Source organism: Crocodylus siamensis, chromosome 5 (assembly GCF_052110815.1).
Source record: "Crocodylus siamensis isolate JL-2025a chromosome 5, ASM5211081v1, whole genome shotgun sequence".
NCBI classification, from domain to species: Eukaryota; Metazoa; Chordata; order Crocodylia; family Crocodylidae; genus Crocodylus; species Crocodylus siamensis.
The window spans coordinates 190,151,693-190,170,900 of NC_143399.1; the positions used below are offsets into that span (position 1 = coordinate 190,151,693).

The 19,208-nt window shown below is 41.7% G+C and overlaps 1 protein-coding gene across 1 annotated transcript in view; it reads left to right on the plus strand.

The window, feature by feature from the left end:
* The window catches only part of PTPRN2 (protein tyrosine phosphatase receptor type N2), a 1,011,953-nt gene that overhangs the window by 471,952 nt on the left and 520,793 nt on the right, over positions 1 to 19,208 (plus strand). The gene's annotated exons all lie outside the window — the stretch shown is intronic.

The window sequence follows — 19,208 nt, forward strand, 5'->3', positions numbered from 1 at the left end:
ATTTGTTTACAAATTACCTTATGGATATTTTTTGATTCCTAAGAATAAATTAATCAAATTAATGTTTTAAAGTAGGGATGAACGAGCTCAGTTTGGATAAACAAACAGAAAAAATAATTACTTGTTTAAGCCCAACAACTTTTGTGCTATTACTCAAGAGATAAATTTAATTCTTAATCATGAGATGTCCAACACTCCTAGTCAGCCTGCTTTTAGGACCTGGTCTAATGATGTCTGAAATCAATAAACATTTAATAAAGCTCTTATTCATGAGCCAGAAGTTCTCAGTATTTTGGAGATACTAGCAATCTACACTACTGTATTTACTTGAATCCAAGGCAAAGTCTTATTTTCCATTTAACATGGGGTGGGAAAGAACACTGTCTTGGATTCAAATACAGTCGGGGCCAGATTGCTGATGTGACTCTGACTCCAGGTGTGACCTTTGTTCATGGTCAGGATTGTAGCCAATTCCCAGCTACCTGTCCCCCCCAACATAGCCTCTCTACCCCACTTTCCCAGCTGTCATCTCCATCTCTGCCACCTGTCCTGCCACCTCCGTCTCCCTGCCTGCCTCCCCTTGCTACTTACCCTGCTCCAGCCTGGACCACATGGCTGTTCTAGTCCCAGCCCAGCTACACAGCAGCTCAGGTTGGGACTAGGCCAGGGATAGGACTGAGGCTGAAGCTGGTGCTGCAGCTGTTGCAACATAGCCTGTCTAAGGTTGGAGAACCATGTGCCTCATGTTCCAAGCTAGAGCCAGTGCTGGAGGCAAGTGGTGGTGTGGAGATAAGCAGAGGGGAAGAGGTGGGGGGGGACAGGCAGCAAGGTGGGGATCAGGCAGGGGACCAGGCACTGGCAGGAGAGGGGGTAAATGGTATGGGGGCTGCGGTGGTGAAGACCAATTTAAGACCATCCAATAATTAGATTCTAGACATGGAAAATTTATAACCAAATTTGATAAATTTTCCATGTCTAGAACCTAATTATTGGGGGGGGGGTCATCTTAAACTCAGCACCATCATGGATTTGAGTAACTAAGGTAATATTTTGGAATTTTTTGCACTTTATAATTTAAATTAAAAATACTTGAAAATCTCTTGGGACAAACTCTTCAAAAACTTCATTTACCAAAGCAAATATGAGTTGAGGTAATTCATGTTTTCAGGAGAGGCACTTCATTGTTTTGACTTCACAGCTAAATACATTAGTATTTGACTTGATACTATTGTGTCATTTTATATAAGTCTTGGAATTTTAAAACCAGACCCCGTTTACAGCAGAAGATTGGTCTGAGGGCCCTGGCAGACATTAAAATCATGGCATAATAAGAACTAATTCCCAGTCCCAACAATTGCACATCCTGCCATGCCACATGGGACCAGTCCCAATCACACCACTATTTTAATGGGAATCCAGTTGGAGTTGGTAAAGTTCCCATTCAGGGTAACCTAGTGGCAACCCAATTGGGGAGTTAAACCCTCCTTCATGTGTAGCAGCCTAGTCAGGCATAGACAAGCCCAGATGGGTGTCTATCAGACTCTGCATCTCCTGGGGAGGCTGTGGGGCAAGGAAAACACTGTGCTGGGTGTGATCCAGCACCTCAGTGTGCCTTGCCCTCCCAGCAGCAGCAGGATAAAGCAATCGCCATGTTGGATTGTGGCTCACCCCACAACATTGACCTGAAACCCAGCTCAGTGGATTGATTGTCTGCCTGTGCCTCACACCTGAAAATTATGCAAAGCTTCACCATGTGGCTGTCAGCCTGCTAACAGAGAGGGGAGCCAATCTGCTGATGAACTTCCAATGCCAGGAGATGCATTCGCATATTCAGTTAAAGATGCAATGAAGACCAGCCACAAACATGTTCAGCATATTTTCCACATATCTTGTGGGGCGTGTTTGTGACTGGTTTCTTATTCTGTTGCATCATTAGTTTCCTAAACAGGGAAAATTAATATGGCAGGGTTACTATTTTGGCACAGTTAACAAGTAAATCATGCCATAAATGTAATGTTTGCCAGGGCCCTGACAGGAAAATTCTCTCTAGCATGGCCTTGGAAACAGGAAAATATTTATGAATTCAGGCCCTCGGATACCAGACTGCCATAAAAAGATCAGTTCTTTTATCACTGAATACATCCATCTCCCAATGATGTCTCAGTTGCCACATAATTGAGCCTTACCTGTTTTTTACATTCAGAACATACACTATATAACCAAGGAGCACAAATTCTATCCTTTTTCTCCTTTAAACATATGATATGAACAAACCAAGTGTGTTAGGTTTGCTCAGTCAGGCTACAACTGGTAGACAGCTGCAAGACTTATACTAATCTTCTGATGTGCAAAGGGAAATTTACCAAATCTCCTACAAGTATAGACAAGCAAGGATGAGACTAAAGAGAGGTTTCTATGTCTTGGGAGATATCCGTTTTGTCATTTGTCTTAGTATACACGTAGAATCCATACTATTAAGTGAGAAAGCTGTTTGGGCCATATTCTTGCCAATGAAACCCTTTCTAGATAACCCTTCCTCTGAAATAAGAACAGTATGCCTCACTGCACTTTCTGCAGGTATTATAGCTCTCTAATGGCAAGCATTCTTAACTTGTCTTGTACTACTGGTGAGCTCAATTATGGAAGATTGGATAAGAGAATAATTTAACATTCCAGTTGTATTTTATAAAAAGTTTTCATGCAGTTTGTTTTCTCTTCCAGATGATAACTTTGTAAACTATTTGACTGCAATGATACAGTTCAAGTCAGGATTTTATTAATGTCATTTACCTGACATATGTTTATAAAGACATGTACTAAGTCACTTTTGTTTTCAGACTCCAGTCACATTTACGTTAAGGCTGTGAGGCACAAAGATGCAATGTAGTTTAACCTCTCAACATTTTTGACAATGCAAAATAAATCTGTAAGTAAAGGTGTTGGTTCCAATGTCACACAGTCACCTGGTAATACAGTTAAACAAATGTACTCCTCTTTTGAATTTTAAGATCTGAAAAAAAATAATTGGAAACAATTAATAGCAATAGGATAATGTTTCTTTCCATACGGAACTGTTCAATAGGCAATACATATTTCAAGTGTATACATAATTGATCTTTGTATAGACATGACTTGTGGGGATCATGTTCCTTTATTTTCTTTAAATCTGAAAATTATATAGACCATTTATAATTGTATCTTCTAGGGATTAATTCTCTTTGTGCTCCCTTAATGCTAATGTTAAGGGGAAGCTTAGATGTCCTAAAGCTGCCGTATGAAGTAAATCTATTCTTGTAATGCTGAAGGAAGACAGTACAGAACTCTATTGATGTAGTCTGTTTTCCTTATGTATACATGCTATTAGATCCCATCAAATACTCAGATATTAATTTTATGTCGTGAATCATATTGGGTGAAAGTGCCAGGGGGAGGGCAGGTGCATTTAAGACAATCTTCCAATAATTAGGTAAGAATATAAGAATATAAAATGCCATACTGGATCAGACCAATGGTCCATCTAGCCTAGTATTCTGGCTCCAACAGTGGCAAAAATGGATGCTGTGAAGAGACAGCATTAAACCCGATATCTCTGGAGTGATCTATTCCCTATTCAGTATCCTCCCTGGCATCTACCATTATTGGTTTAGAGATACCAGAGGCAATGTCTCGAACAATTCTTTCAATAGCCATTAATAGCTATTTTTACAAGGAAAATTATAACAAGTGTATCATTTTTTCATGTATAGAATATAAGTATTGGAGGGGTCATCTTCAGTTCCAATAAATATGAATGTAAATATGGTATATTAAAACTCTCAGGTTGTATTGTATCTCTCAATAGACATGTCCCTTATTTTTCAAGTGTATAAAATAACCGTTACATGGTATGCTAATATTTAAAAAGGTTCTAGTTAAAATGATTTCCTAAGAACCTTAAATGCTTTTAAAGAATTTCCTTTAGTTTTAGGAAAATATATTTCATGAATCTATGTGAATCTCATAATGGGAATACTGGAGCTGATCTTCTACTGCTTTATACTTGTGTGAAGTGAGTGCAAAGCTGATGTAAAACACTGTCATTTTCATTGATATAGTTTTATAGGTCCTTGACTTTCTTTGGATATGCAAGATGAATGCTAATAGAGAAGATATGATTTCTAAGTTTTACCATGTAGAACTTTGCCCTGCTAAGCTACATGAAACCAGCAGTACATGCATAACACTGTTATGGTAGTACAGGAAAGCTGAACTGATAATGATGTCATCATGCATAGACTCATCATCATGGTAATGGGAGGGCAGACATGAAATCAGCTGTGTATGTGGGATTACATATAATAAAAAGCTCTACATTGATGCAGCCTGTGTATTATAGCAAAGGAATAATATTATACAATCATCTTTAAGGATAACATTCATGTGAGGGAAAATCAAAGGAGAAAACTGCTGAGTGTTACCGTAAAGGGAAGTTGACATTAAATAATAGTGCATAAGCCAAATATTATGGTAATAGGAGAATTTACATGAAAATTGTTGTGTGTGCGTTGTCCTGGTACTATGGTGCAGAGAATGCTGATCTGAAACAAGTAATGCTAGTATATTCTGAGCACAGTGATATTTGCAGAACTGATATGCAGTCCAACATAGGAAAAATTCCTTTCTTTGTAGAAAATTTACTCTTACCTATTCTATGTGAGGGACATTATTAAAATATATAAATGAAAACAGTTGTGTGTTCTTAATCATAAAATAGGGGACCTGAAGAAATATTCTGAAAATAGTACAGATATTCAAAAATAAGTTTTAATTATAATTCTTCTAACTTTTAATGAATTTAATGATTTAATTAATCCTAAATTAGCATCGCCCTTCCTGGTAACTACTCCAGGTCTAGAAGGTATAGGACTTCGCAGCTTTGATAGTGGTCATTACCTGTGGCTCAGCAGATGAAGAGCTAAATCACTTAACTAAGTAAGCTCTGCTTTGATCAAGAATCATTGCTCTACCATCTTTTCATACTCATTCTGAAAGAATACATCACAAAACTCATTTTCCAAAAAAATATACAAAATGAGCTCTATGTCCATTATGAAACATACAAGATAATCTGGCTACAAATATTTTATGACAAATATTGCAGCAGGTATTGAAAGGATTGCAGTTTTGCTAATCAAGTTTAAGATGAATAAACCTGAAAAATAACTGATGCCTTAGATCAGGGCTGTGCAACTTCCAAGTGGCTGGTGACATTGCTGGGAACCCAGGATTATTGCCTGAGCCATGATCTGAGCCAGGATCACAATCACTGCCACCCCTCAGGGGGTTAGCCTCCAGAGGCCACATCCAGCCTACCCCAAAAGTATCAGGACTGTGCATATGTCTTCAACAAAAAGAATGCAAAAGGCCTCTCATGCTGGAATTATGATTGCCTTATTGACCTACAGCCTAGGACAAAGATCCTGGTGAGATGCCATGCCAGAATGAGAACTCGCTGCCCTCTGAGAGTACCTTCAGGAAAATCTAACCTGGGGGTTTATAAGAAAGTCCACCTTCTCAGCAGGGGTCCCCCATCTTATTAATCAAAAAGAAGGATGGGAACTTCCACCTTTGTGTGGAATATAGGGCCATGAATGAAATTACCATGTGTTAAGCGGTATCCCCTGCCTCTCATCCCAGAGCTGTTTGACTTCCTAAAAACTGCACATATACTCACAAAGCTTGATTTCTGAGGAGCATATAATCTGATGTGAATAGGCAATGAGTGGAAAACTGGCTTCTGGACTTCGTATGGGCACTACGGCCACTGACAGACATGGGGAAAAAAAGAAAACGGCACTTTACTGGAAGAGGCAGTGTGTCAGTTTGACCTGGCTCCTCAGCATCTGTATATATTGGGCACTTTAGGGGGGCTTTTTGGTACTTTTATCTAAAGCTGATTCAATTGGATAAAAGTGCCAAAAAGCCTTGCTGAAGTGTGCGATCTATATGGAGGTTGGGTGAACTCTGTCAAACAAACATGATGCCTCTTTTGGGGTTATACAGAGAGCTGAAAGTAAAGCGCTGTTGTTGTTTTTTTCCCCCTACATCTGTAAGAAACCTTTGAGTATTTAGTTAATCCCTTGGGGCTCACCAACACCCCAGCCACATTCCAGGACTTCATTAACAACATGCTGTCACACCTGTTGGACCAATTCATTTTTCCTTGCCTGGATGTCAGTCTGATCTTCTAAGAAGACCCCACCCAACACTTTTCTCATGTCCAGAAGTGCTGGAGAGACTGTGCCAACATGCCTTTCACCAAGTTGTAAAAATGTGCCTTCTTTTGAACCTCCACTGACTTCCTTGCTTTTATCTGGTTTTATGTTGTTGTTTTGAGTGCTTAAAGGTGGACCCTCTGAACGTTCAGACTGTCCAAGAGTAGAAGGCACCCTGGAAGTCAAGGAATTCCAGAGGTTCCTAGGGATCACCATTTTTTACTAGTGGTTCATTGCCAACTTTGCCTGGGTAGTGGCCCCTCCCACCACATAGCTCTGTAAGAACATTCAGTCCCACTTATGGAAGCCCAATGAGCCTTTGAATACATGAAGCAGGCTTTGCCCTTTCAACTGGAAACAGATGTTTCTAGCACTGTGATAGGTGTGATGCTGTTACAACAGCAGGTCTACCTTCTCCAATAAGCTTACCCCAGCAGAACAAAACTGGGAGATCTTGGACTGTGAACTCTTGACCATCGGAGTGGCTTTTGGGGAGTGGCGCCATTACCTTGAAGGGGAATGTGAGAAATTTCAGCTTCTTACCAATCATGAAAACCTGGAACACTTCTAAAAAGCTAAGACATGTAATTAAAGGCAACTCCAGTGGGCCCTCTTTTTCTCTCTCTTTAATTTCCAGATAACTTACTAGCCTGGGCCTAGAAATGGGATGGCAGACACTCTCTCAGAAGGCAGAGTATGATACAGACTTGCCTCAGGTCTTCATTGGCTCTATGTGGCTGGTAGACCAGCTCGCACTGCTCTATGCTGCCAACCAGGAGAAAATACCCCCAGAAGAGCAGACCATCTTCACCCAGCAAGCACACTGGCTTCAAGATGGTGTCATTTATACTCAGGATAGCATCTGTTTACCACTGAGTTAGGTGAGGCTAATTGTCCATGTCCATTGCCTAAGTCATGAATCCTGGTTAGCAGGCCACCTGGAATTGAAAAGACCTACCAGCTGATCTCCCGATACTTGTGGTGGCCACAGATGTGTGAGACTGTGCAAGTCTTTGTCAACTCTTGTGTTATTTGTGCCCAATCTAAGGGACCCATTCAAAGACTGTGGATTCCTCCATCCCCCTTCCCATTCCACTTTGGCCATCTTTGAACTTTATTGTAGAGCTATGTATATCAAATGGTTCCTTTACAATTCTAAAACTAACAGACAAATAGACTAAAATGGCCCATTTTATTCCCTGCATAGGCCTTCCCTCAGCCAACGACACCATCCAACTCTGATTAAACAATATAGTTTGCCTCCGCAGCATCCTGGACTGCCTAATATCTGACTATGGTCTCAGATCATTTACTGGTTCTGGCTCTGCACCTATTGGGAGTCTTTTCCTAGCTCTTATTGAATAGCCAGACTGAAAGAACTGACCAGGTTTTGAAGCAGTATCTTTGGTGCTACCTCATTTTTTAGCAAGACAACCGGGTTTTCCTACTAGCTCTTGCAGAATTTGCATATAATAACTCCACTCATGCCTTGACTAGATGTAATGCAGTGGCAAGGTCTCCTCTCCTGGCCGCCACCTGGACCCTACCTCATTCCCTTCTCTGGCCTCTCAAGTTTTGCCCACTCTTGTTATCTTTCCTGCCATGCCTCGGTGTTGTTATTTCATAGGGAGGTGGGTTTTTGGGGTATGTCCTTGTCTCGGCTAAGGCCCTTGCTGGCCTTGGCCCACTTTAATCCAGCTGAATTTTTCTGCCTGAGGTCCACAGTATCAGAACCTCAGGCTCCCAAGCCCCAGCTTGTCCCTCATGGACTCAGGGCCCCTCAGTGCCTCTGGTCTTTCCCCTTGCAGACTCTGGGCTTGTGCTCCCCAGTCTTTGCTGCCAGGTGCTCAGTCCTCTGACAACAACAGTCCTTCTTCTGAAGTATTTTGGTTTCTGCCCTCCTGCAGCCCACAGCCTTTGGACCCTGGAACTGCTGTGAATTGGGGACCCATGCAGCACCCCAGTAGCCTCCAATCCTCCCCTTTCAGTCAAACCCAATCCTCTAATTTAAACACAAACCAAAAACATGAGTGTCCGGTCCCAAAAGAGAAGGTTCCCCTCCCTGGGTTACTTTTGTCCTGCAGCAGCACTACCACAAAGGCTTGAGACACTTATCTGTTGCTGCTTGTGGTGCGGGATTTATTTCAGCTCCCCTTCCATGCAGAGTCCTTCTTCTGGGGGCAGCCCAGATGGTCTGTTTCCTGGAGCTCTGCCTCCTGTGGCTCCTATGGCTAGACTGACCCTTCAGGGTCAGGCCCTGGGCTTATGAGTCTCTCCCTAAATTGAGTCACCTGACCCTCTACTTCTGCTGCAAGTGTGTCAATCACTTCCTGTATCTGGGGTGGACAGCCATTTTATATGAGGCCCCTTTGCCATTGTAAGTCTGTTCAAGGGGCTGGGGCTGGCCAGCTGACCCTGGGGTCCCTCTTCCCCTCAGTAATTGGGCAGGGACGCGTTACACTAGGCAAAGTAAATTATTGTTTTTGCTAATTATGGGTTTCATCTCTGGTTATATTTGGCCCTACCCGCTAGTTCTGACAACCCAGCAGCCACGGATTAGGTACATCCTATGTGTGAGGTCCAAGGGGATTGAAACAATATCTGGAGAAGGCAAAAGAGACTTATAAACAACAGACTGACCAACACTGCCAGAAAGGATCTGCCTATTCAGTAGGTAGGACAGAAGGTATGATTATCATCTGAACACCTTTACACAGACCGACCTTCATGAAAGCTAGATTACCACTACATTGGCTCCTTCCACATCATTCAATAAATTAATCCAGTAACCCTTGAGCTGCAACTTCCACAAATGGTAAAAAGGGTATTCCACAAATGGTATTTCATGTACCACTGTTTAAGCTATATACAGAAAATTTGTTCCCCATCAGTCCCAACCTCCCATAATAGTCCATTGTCAAAAGGAATACCTGGAGGACCAGGTATCCCATGAGGACCATCTGGGAAAGCCTGGGCCAGCCCCCTACAGAGGGCTCTGTTGATGATGAGGGGTAATGTCTGGCCATGGCCTCAGAGCTAGGGCCCTGGTTTGCCTGGCACAGCTGCTGATCCCAGAGTAGCTGGTCAGGGTCAGCTGACCTTTCACTCTTTCCTATAAAAAAAAAACCCTTGCCCAGAAGTGGAAGTGTCTGGGTAATAAGGTTCCACTTCTTCCCAGGCTGCTTTGACCTACTGACTTTCTAACTGGTCTCTTAGCTACTGACCTGGCCCACCTTCAGACACCATGTTCTGCTTGACCCTTGGGTTTCCTAATCCAACTCCTGGGTTGATCTTCTGGATACCTGAGTTGGCTGGCTTTCTGACTTCATCCTTCAGAGCCTGACCCTTCAGCTTCCTGACTCTGCTTCTTATTCTGGCCTGTCTTCCTGATCTGGCTCTTACCTGGATTCTATCCACTCCTCATGACCCAGGTTGCCAATTTGTTCCCCAAGTGGCCATTGATCTGGCTGCCCACAGCCTGGCATGACATTTTCCTTCTCTCCCCCAAGCCATATGGAAGGATGTGCAGAACCTAGTCTCCAGCAGAAGCTATAGTTTTAACCCTTTCACAGCTGATTTTAGAGCAGGGACAGAGCTTAATGTTATGCTGGTTCATAACTGCTGTTATGAACATAACAGGCCATCTCTGGCACTGTCCCTAAATGGCATGCCTGCTCTGACATTGTTTCTCCAACCCCTATATCAGTATGCAAATAAAAAAAAAAAAAAGTTACAGGAACTTCCTAAGGCCCTTGATGATATTTTCCCCATCACCAATGAGTTCTTAGCTGGCTATTAAGTGCTGGGTTCTGTCACTTTCCTCCATTCAATTGCAACAGGATGATAGAATCTGGGCCAAGACTTTCAAAAAAAATGGAAACCCTAATTTAGACTGCAAAATAGAAACATTAAGTTAGGCATCTAAATCAGCGATTTGATTTTCACACTTTCTCAGCTTGCAACACATCACAGGTATTTAATGAGAGTTTCTGAACATCTGGCAAGTTTGAAAAAAAATCAGATTATTAAAATGTTTATGTACCTAAAGCTGTAAGGTTGAAATTTTCAGTAGTGTTCATGGAGATGCAGTTTTCATTCAAATTAATGGGAATACTAGATCTCTTGGGCAGGTTGAAAGAATCAGTTTAAAGGATTCAGCGTCTAAAGAATTTCAGTTTGAGCCATTTTAATAAAAGCCAAGAGTTTGTGGGAAAAATTTAGATTTCCTTGTAAAATCATGGAATAGTTATAATAGAGGGCTGCACCCAGAGAGTGGTGGTGGACAGGTCATTTTCGACCTGAAGGGATGTGGGCAGTGGAGTCCTATAGGACTTGGTCCTCAGGCCCGCACTGTTTGACATCTTCATTAGCGACTTGAACAAAGGGGTGAAAAGCACCTTGTTTAAATTCACAGATGACACTAAGATGTGGGGAGAGGTGGGCACGCTAGAAGGGAGAGACAGTTTACAGCTAGGTCTGGACAGGTTACAGGGGTGGGTGGATGAGTATAGGATGGGATTCAATACTGACAAGCGCAGGGTATTGTACCTAGGGGGAAAGAACCAGCAGCATACCTACAGGCTGGGGAACTCTCTTCTCATCAGCACAGAGGCAGAAAGGGATCTTGGAGTCATTATTGATTCCAAGATGAACATCTGCCGCCAATGTGAGGATGTGGTCACTAAGGCTAACTGCACCTTGTCATGCATCCACAGATGCATCACGAGCAGGTCCAAGGAGGTGATCCTCCCCCTCTATGCGGCACTGGTCAGGCCGCAGCTGGAGTACTGCGTCCAGTTCTGGGCACCGCACTTCAGGAAGGATGTGGACAGCACTGAGAGAGTCCAGAGGAAGGCCACTCACATGGTTGGGGGCAGCAGGGCAGGCCCTACAGGACCTGAACCTGTACAGCCCTCTCAAGAGAAGGCTGAGAGGGGATCTGGTGGCTGTCTATAAACTTACCAGGGAGGACCAGCGGGGAATGGGAGAGGCCCTGTTCCCCCGAGCACTACCTGGAGTAACTAGGAATAACGGCCACAAATTGATCAAGAGTAGGTTCAGGCTAGACATCAGGAGGCACTACTTCACAGTCAGGGCAGCTAGGATCTGGAACCAACTTCCAAAGGAAGTGGTGCTCACTCCTACCTTGGAGGTCTTCAGAAGGAAGCTAAACAATCACCTTGCCGGGGTCATTTGATCCCAACATTTTTCCCTCAATCCCAGAGCACGTGTAAAAACGCCCAAGGAGTTCAACCCAAAGAGAAAGTGATTTGTGCAAGTTAAGCGAATGAGTTTGAGTGAGCTGGGCATGAAACCAAGGTTAGGCGACTTCCTACTCAATGAAATATGCTGCCTCTCACTTAAAATGTTGTCTTCACTAGCAAGATGTTGATGTCTTCACTCTTGTTAGCAGTGTGACTACTGCACTAATTCTACTGTTGTTTATTATTTTTATGAAAAGTGTTTAAGATGGCTAACAGAAAGAAAACCAAAGCCTGTTTTCTGGTCAGATAATATTATAACCTTTTTTTTTTATATATATAACACCTGTTGAATTTGTGTAACAGAGAGCAGTGAAAACAGGGGATGAAGAAGAATATAAAAGATTACAATCAGATTATATGATTATTCAGTGAAGACATGCTCAGTTAAAAGCATATTTTAACATACTTGCCATTGCGAACGCATGTTAGGGATTGTAGAATAGTCTCAACGAGGGATTTGAATGAGAAGATGGTAACAGTTTCACTTAAATCTCACTTACAATGATGCTTCCAGAGATTGCTGTCTTTATCCCACACATTATTTCAGCTTTGACTAAATATTATTGGGCTTTTGTCTGCTATATTTTGAGAGACTATTTTTACTCATCTATTAAAAGTCCTTTTTCTGATATATTTCCCTGAACCTGGGTAATCCAGGAATTTATTATCCAATCCATTGCTTCTATTTGTAATGCTGTGAAAGTTTGACTGATATTGCTTGTTGTACTCTTTGGGTAATGGTAATATTCTCCTTTTTTTTTTTGTGGTGACAGTCTATGGAGGAGATAAGAGTCATATATCATCTGGAGCAGTAAACCTTTCTGTTTCAGACTTACGAGGAAGATTACATTGCACAGAGTCTTTCATCTTTCCAAATGGGCTATAGCCAGCCCTGGTCGTCTTCTGGATTTCTCCTTCTGGCTTTTGCATGATCTTAGCAGCTGTTTAAGAAAGATCATTTCTCTGCTTTTTTCAGTCGATACCTGTCTGTGCTAGCATTCTTTCCTCCTTTTTTACCTCCACAATTTTGAAGACTAATAATTGTATTTTAGAAGTACTTTTTGCTTTTATAGTTGATCTCCTCTACACTCTGTCTCTGTTCTTGTTAGTCTTGGGATCATATAGACTGTTACTTTTGTGGGAAAATATGACAGACCGTGCCTGTTCTCCTGGTGAATAGATATTCAATTTTGTATGTAATTGATTGTTACCATTTTGGAAGCTTTGAAAACTGCTAGGCTTTTGGTTCTGCTCATCACATTGGTTGTTTTTCTGGTTTAAGGAAAACGACAATATAGTTCTTTTTTACTAGAATTTTCTTGTCTCAAAGTGGACTATGATGTTTTGTAGCTCCTTTTTTGTTGTAACAGCCCTCAGCCTTTTTGATGTAACAGTTTGTCTTGTACTTTAGCTTTCTTTGTTCATATCATCTTCTTCACCCATTGACCTGATTGTGGTGGATAAGTCCTTTTTCCCCGATTTTAATTTCAGAAAATATATTCTGTGAAGTATTTTTCTTAATTTCTTCCCTTTCAGGATACAGGATGTCATTATGTATTTGAACTATTATTCAGAATCCTGAGCTGTCTTCTGCACTATCAGAATCCCTGCCCATAGCAATTAATGTATTTGTCAAGCAGCATCCCCATCCCCCTTCATTTTCCAATTCAATGCTTTTCTTTTGAAAATAGTTCACAGCTCTTGCAAATAAAGTCCATTTTATCCAGTGATAAAAGCATAGCACTCATGGGAGATGGAAATAAGCTTCCTCACACTGTTCTATGAAAGAGCCTCAATCCTAACTTGGAGCAAGTGTCCCTCACGATGACAGTAAATGCAGCATTCTTGCCTATTCAGCTCTTGACCCCTCCTCTTCCACCAAAGATGTCTACTGGTGTGCTTAAAAAGAATAGTGAGTTTTGTAGGGTAGCTGTTTCTCCATTGTGAATACATCTGAGATAAATTAATTTTAGAAATATATCCTTAAGGACTTAAAGAAGAAACCAAATGCCTGTCTTTTAGATATGTTTAGTACCTTCAGAGCTGTCCTTCTTTTGTCTTGTGCAGAAACTTGTTATTCCAGGCTTCATTTCTAAACTAATCTGATACAAACTTTAGGTGCTCAAGAGGCATCTCACCATCAAATAGAATCAGAGACAAAACCCCCCCATTATGTACAGGGTTGTATAATCTGTGCTGCTTTAGTTTGGACAGCAGTGACTTGCCATGTGTGTAGATGAAACGGAGGCCCTAAATTGAAGTGGTGGGTTTTAAAAAACACTGCCTTAATTTAGGGCTGATTAAACCCCCATGTAGTGCACACACCTTGCTGACTTACCTGCCTCTCTGATGGAGAGGGAGGGCAAGTTGCTGGCGGGCAGAGTGGACCCTACGCTGTGGGGGGGCTGGTGCTTCCCTCTGTGGCAGGGACAGCCCCTCCCAGGCGGCCCCCACCTTCAGGCACCCAGCTCAGGCAGTCCTGGGGGGCCACTGCAGTCGCAAAGGGAAGCACTGGGCTCCTGTGCAGCTCAGGCAGGCAGGCTCTAGGGGAAAAAAAGAAAAATCAGGTTCCCTGCTTTTCTTGGGTGAAGCTGCTTTCCCAGGCTGCTTTCAGGCTGTCTGCAGGGCTTCCTGCAGAGCTGCACAGAGCCCAGTGCTTCACTCCATTACACCACCGAATTTTCTACAGTGGCTGGAATTAATGCGCAATACGCCACCGAGGCATGCAAACACTAACACCATGAAAGTGGTGCAAAAGGATTTAGCCCAATTTAAAGTGTCATGCACACATGCCTCTCATTTCGTCTATACATGGTCTTGTTGGTTTTTTACATCCAGAGATCCTTGGTTCAAAATTCTTTGGTGATAATGCATCCTTGGGTATTAATAATATTTAAATTGTGGATGGTATGCAGTCTATTTATTATAACATTAACTTATATAATAAAATAAATACCTAATCAAAATGGTTCCGTCAGGGTTACAACTGGAGGAATATTATTGAAGTTTTGTGCAAAATCCAACGTACAAAGTTTAGTTCTGTCACTGGGTACATCTACATGTGCAATTGATGTGGCTGAATAAACTCGGTACAAATCATTCCGGAGTTTATTGCTTCCAGGCACTGTGTTTGCATATGCCCCTGGACCCACAGCATGTTGAGCCAGGGTGGAGCAGCCCCAGTAGGCAGGGGTTCTCAGGAGTCAGCCTGCCAGCCCAGGGCTGCTCCGATCCAGCTCAGTGTGCTGTGGAAAGGCCGGCTGGGGCATGAGGGTGTTTCAGTACAGGGCTAGTTGACAGGTAGCCCCCACATTGAAGCACCCTCATGCCCCAGCCAGCCCTGGCATCGTCTCCATGTGCACTGTGGTGGGGTGAATAGCTCTACCGTAGGATGGTACTTGTCTCTGGCAGTACTATCCTGTACATGACTTAATTAGTTTACTCCATCCAAATACCACCTCAAAAATAGACAGTGATGTTTTACTGTGGAGCTAATTAGTTAACTCCTCTGTAAATGTCTCATGTAGACACTTTAGGTAGTTGGTTGTTGGTCTAAGGACATAGGCATGTGTTCCATGGAGAACACATAACCCCAGCAGGTTTTCCCTGTGCCTGAAGAAGAGTGTTTGTGCCCAAAAGCTTGCAGAGAACAATTTTTACCAACTATTTAGTTGGTCTAATGAAAGATATCACATTACCCAAAGACTCTTGTCTGCCTTTTATAGACACTAGCACTCATATATCTTTGTCTGTTACTACAGCTCCAAGATAGGCTATGAAGGGAGTCATAGATTGTGTATCATAATTGTAACTATTTTTCTCCCTTTTTCTTTTTTTACACAACAATTATAATTGCATCGTTTCTGTAAAGAGAATTATATTTGCAATAGATTCCCTTCCCCCCGCCGCCCTTTTTGTTTACACATTTACAGATATTTTAACTAGTATATCTGGTATGCTGGAATAGGTAAAGGAAGCAGGGACTTGCATAAGGACTGTAAAATTTGGTCTATTGAAACACATACAAAGTTTTGTAGGATGGTCTCTATGGTCTTTTTTCATTCTAAATTAATTTAAGGCTGAGAAGCATTACACATTTTCTAGTTTGGAGACAAAACAGTGCATAGTACCTGCAATGACTTATTCAAGTAGTGTCAGCTCAAATTGTTCATCCTTGTTTTCAGTGCAGAGGTGATTTTTTTTTTTTTTTTGGTCAAGTTTGAGAAAAATCCTCTGAGATATTTTTGACTCCATGAAAATGAAAATATATATGTACCTTTTCACATGTGAAAAATAATTGCCACATTTTTTCTTGCATGAAGGTAACAACTGACCTTTGAAATTTAAAAGGCCGGTTCTCAGCTAGTATTCAGTATAGCTCTGCTGAAGTCTACAGAGCTGTGGCAATTTACTCAAGGTAAGGATTTAGATATGTGCCTGGAAATAGTCCTCATTGCTCAACACGTCATAACTATTTTAAAAAGTTGGTTGCATTGAAACCATTACTCTTGAAGGTGCTCAAGAGACCCTTCCTAGGACTTTTAGCAAAGCCCAGTGTGTTCGATGTAACATCACAATATAAATTCTTGCTTAGCTCCACTACAGACAATATAGGAGGAAGATCTGCTGGGTTAAGGGTGTTGCTTAAATAGTTTTCATGCATTTGACTCTTGCATGATTGAAATGTTATTTCTGTATTGTGGTAAGACTCCTGCGCTTAGCAGAAGATAAAGACAGCATAAAAAGTCCCTGCAAATTAGCCTATAGTTTAATTTCCAGAAAACGTTAAGCTGATGAAACTGGTGTTTCTATATGTTGTGGTATAGAATTTATAACATAAGGGGTGCATCTACATGTGCGCTTTACTGCAGAGTTGACTAGCTCTGCAATAAAGTGTCACTATCTACAAGTTCTCTGGTATTAGAGTGCAATAAATTAATTAACTCCACCATAACATAGTATTTCTGGGGACGGTACTATTTTTTGGCGGCGCACTTAACTCCACTGGAACGCACATGTAGATGGTGACAGGGGCTGGCTGGGGCACGAGGGTGTTTCAGTGCAGGGGCTTCTCCACCACCTTCCAGGCCAGAGCCTAGGGCTGACCCCCTGGTGCCTCCTGCCAGCCCAGAGCTGCTCTACTCCGGCTCAAACTGCTGCAGTCCCAGGCACATGTATAGATGCTTTGCCTGGGGAAAGTTCACTCTGGTGTGAACTGTGCCAGACATAAACGATGCGTGCCCCTGGAGTTTGAGTGGGGCACAGTGACTGCCTACAGGTGGAGGCAGCGATGTGGGCATGGCAGCGGCAAGTGGGGAGCTCCCTCAGGCATCCGCGGCAGTGTTGGCGGTGAGGGGGAGAGGGCTGGCGATCGGTGACTGACCTGCAGGTGCTGCTAGAAGCATTGATGGCACTTCTCTAAGGGGGTGCACCACCAATTTCAGGGGGGTACATGTCCACCCACATGCACCCCCTATGCATCGCCAATTATGCCAGAGTTTATCACATCACCTTAATTGCATGTGTAGATGTACCCAAGAAGAATATACATGCTTTTCCTATTTACATTATAAAAACGGGAATGTAAGGTATTACATGCATGCAAACGGCAGAGATAATGATATTGGGACATTTTCACTTCCTGTCTCCTTTTTATTTCATTATGCAAGCTGTATGTTTACTGTGAAATATGTTCAACAAATGCCACAAATAGTCACTAGGCTTTGTGTGCAAATGAGCATGCAAAAATACATTAAAAAAGAGAATGAGAAAGAAAAGCCATTGAGCAATGAAACAGTTTGCATTAAGAATGTGTGATAGCTCAATGGATACATAAGACACATTAGCTTATAACTGTGTATCTTTTAGAACTGTATAACTGTAGTAGAAATTAAATTAAAAAATGAAACAAATCCCTAACTCAAGTGGTATGGTATGCTGACTTTTGCTTAGGAAGGAACAGTACATTTTTTTGCACTCATTGGGCAGATTGATTATAGGCCTTCAAAGGGTGGAACATAGAAAGCAAACCTAATAATTTTAGACTATACAGAAAAATAAATACTAGGCACTATGTGGAACGTGGGAATAAACTTCTACTATAGCTGTTAGCAGTTTTAAAAGTCTTCTTTACCCAAGTTTAACTAAATATCCTCTCTTTATAATATAGCAGTATGTGATTAGTGATTGTGGATTTATATGCAATAGCCCCCATGGCAGCCAAATAATAACCCATAAGTGGCAGTAGTCTTACAATAGAGCCACATTAGAAATAGATCTGTTATTTAAAGCAAAAGATAAACCACAAAATCAATTACACTGACATCTTAGAATTGGGTCATCATCCTTTTCTGTTGAAGAAAAGTAACAACTTGAAAAACTGCTTTCTAGGAACCTGGATGGTCTGATAACAATGTGTAGGGGTAGCTGACCTGAACTCAGTAGCAATTTTTGTTTTCCAGCTTCTTGACTTGGTGGAAAACAATATATGGTATTATAGATAGGTGGCACACAGATGGGCTTTCAAGGAAAGGGGAGATTCAAGATTGCCAGTTTGAATAGTTACTCCCTAGAGCTCTGTCATGATCACTCTTGGAAATATACCCTTGCATACACTTCCACTAGGGGGAACATACAGTGATGGTTTATGTTCAGAAGAAGAAAATGCCTGGTCATAGGATGGTGGGATAGGGAATTATATGGCAGCTTTGGTAGATTTTGAGAGAGTTAAAAACTAGAATCTGTTGACCCCATTCTGCCCTCGAGGAATGGGGTTGCTGGATAGCTGATAGCAGAATTTGGCTGTGCAGTTTTAATTTTGCCTTCATTTTAATATTTCTCTCTGGAACATCAACTCTCATTTGGGCTTACCACAGCTTCAGCAGCTGCTGCTAGCTATCAAATCTTAAAGGGAATATAAAGTAGATAAATAGGGCATCTTTAATTGTAAATTTTCTGGATTCTGCTTCAGGTCTCAAAAGCTTTTGTCCAAGGTTTCTCAGCCTCAGGTATACAGTTGGAAATGTGAGATGAACCTGAGTAAGACGGGGAGGCCTCTAGTGAGTGCTAGTTTCAGTTGAGTTGTAGATGTTGAACTTTGGTTTCAGGGAAGTCTTTTAATTTTGCTGTGCCTGTCTTCTTATTTGTAAGTTAGGTCTATTGGGTTGTGTTAAAAATAAATAGAAGTTTTTAAAATACTTCGAAATTTTTGGATGGAAGACAATATTGATTGGAATACGATTATTAAATTTACTTGTCCTTATGTGGTGATGTTGTTTTGTTTTGGATTGTTTTTTTCTGCATTAGTGCTACAAAATAGGAGGTCAGCAATCATGAAATCATTTTGGATGATCGGGCAAACTAATGGGTCATATAGTCCATCTCCCAGAACTACGGTAGGGTTAGTTGGTGAGAGATCATATAACTAATATTTAATAGTTCATTAAAAGAGAGGTAAAAGAAAAAAATAACATGCCAAAACTGAGAGGGTGCCTCTTGGCAGAGCTTTATAGATATTTTCGATCAGTAACAAGAAAAGGTAGGTAGATGCACCCCGTTCCTCCTTCCTAAACAACCAGGTAATTACTTTTGGCATTTTGACAAGTGTTTGCTGGAGTGAAGGTCAAAGCTGTCAGCATATAAAATCTATGCTAATCTGCTCAGCTGGAGAAGATTCAGGTAGCTAATGTCT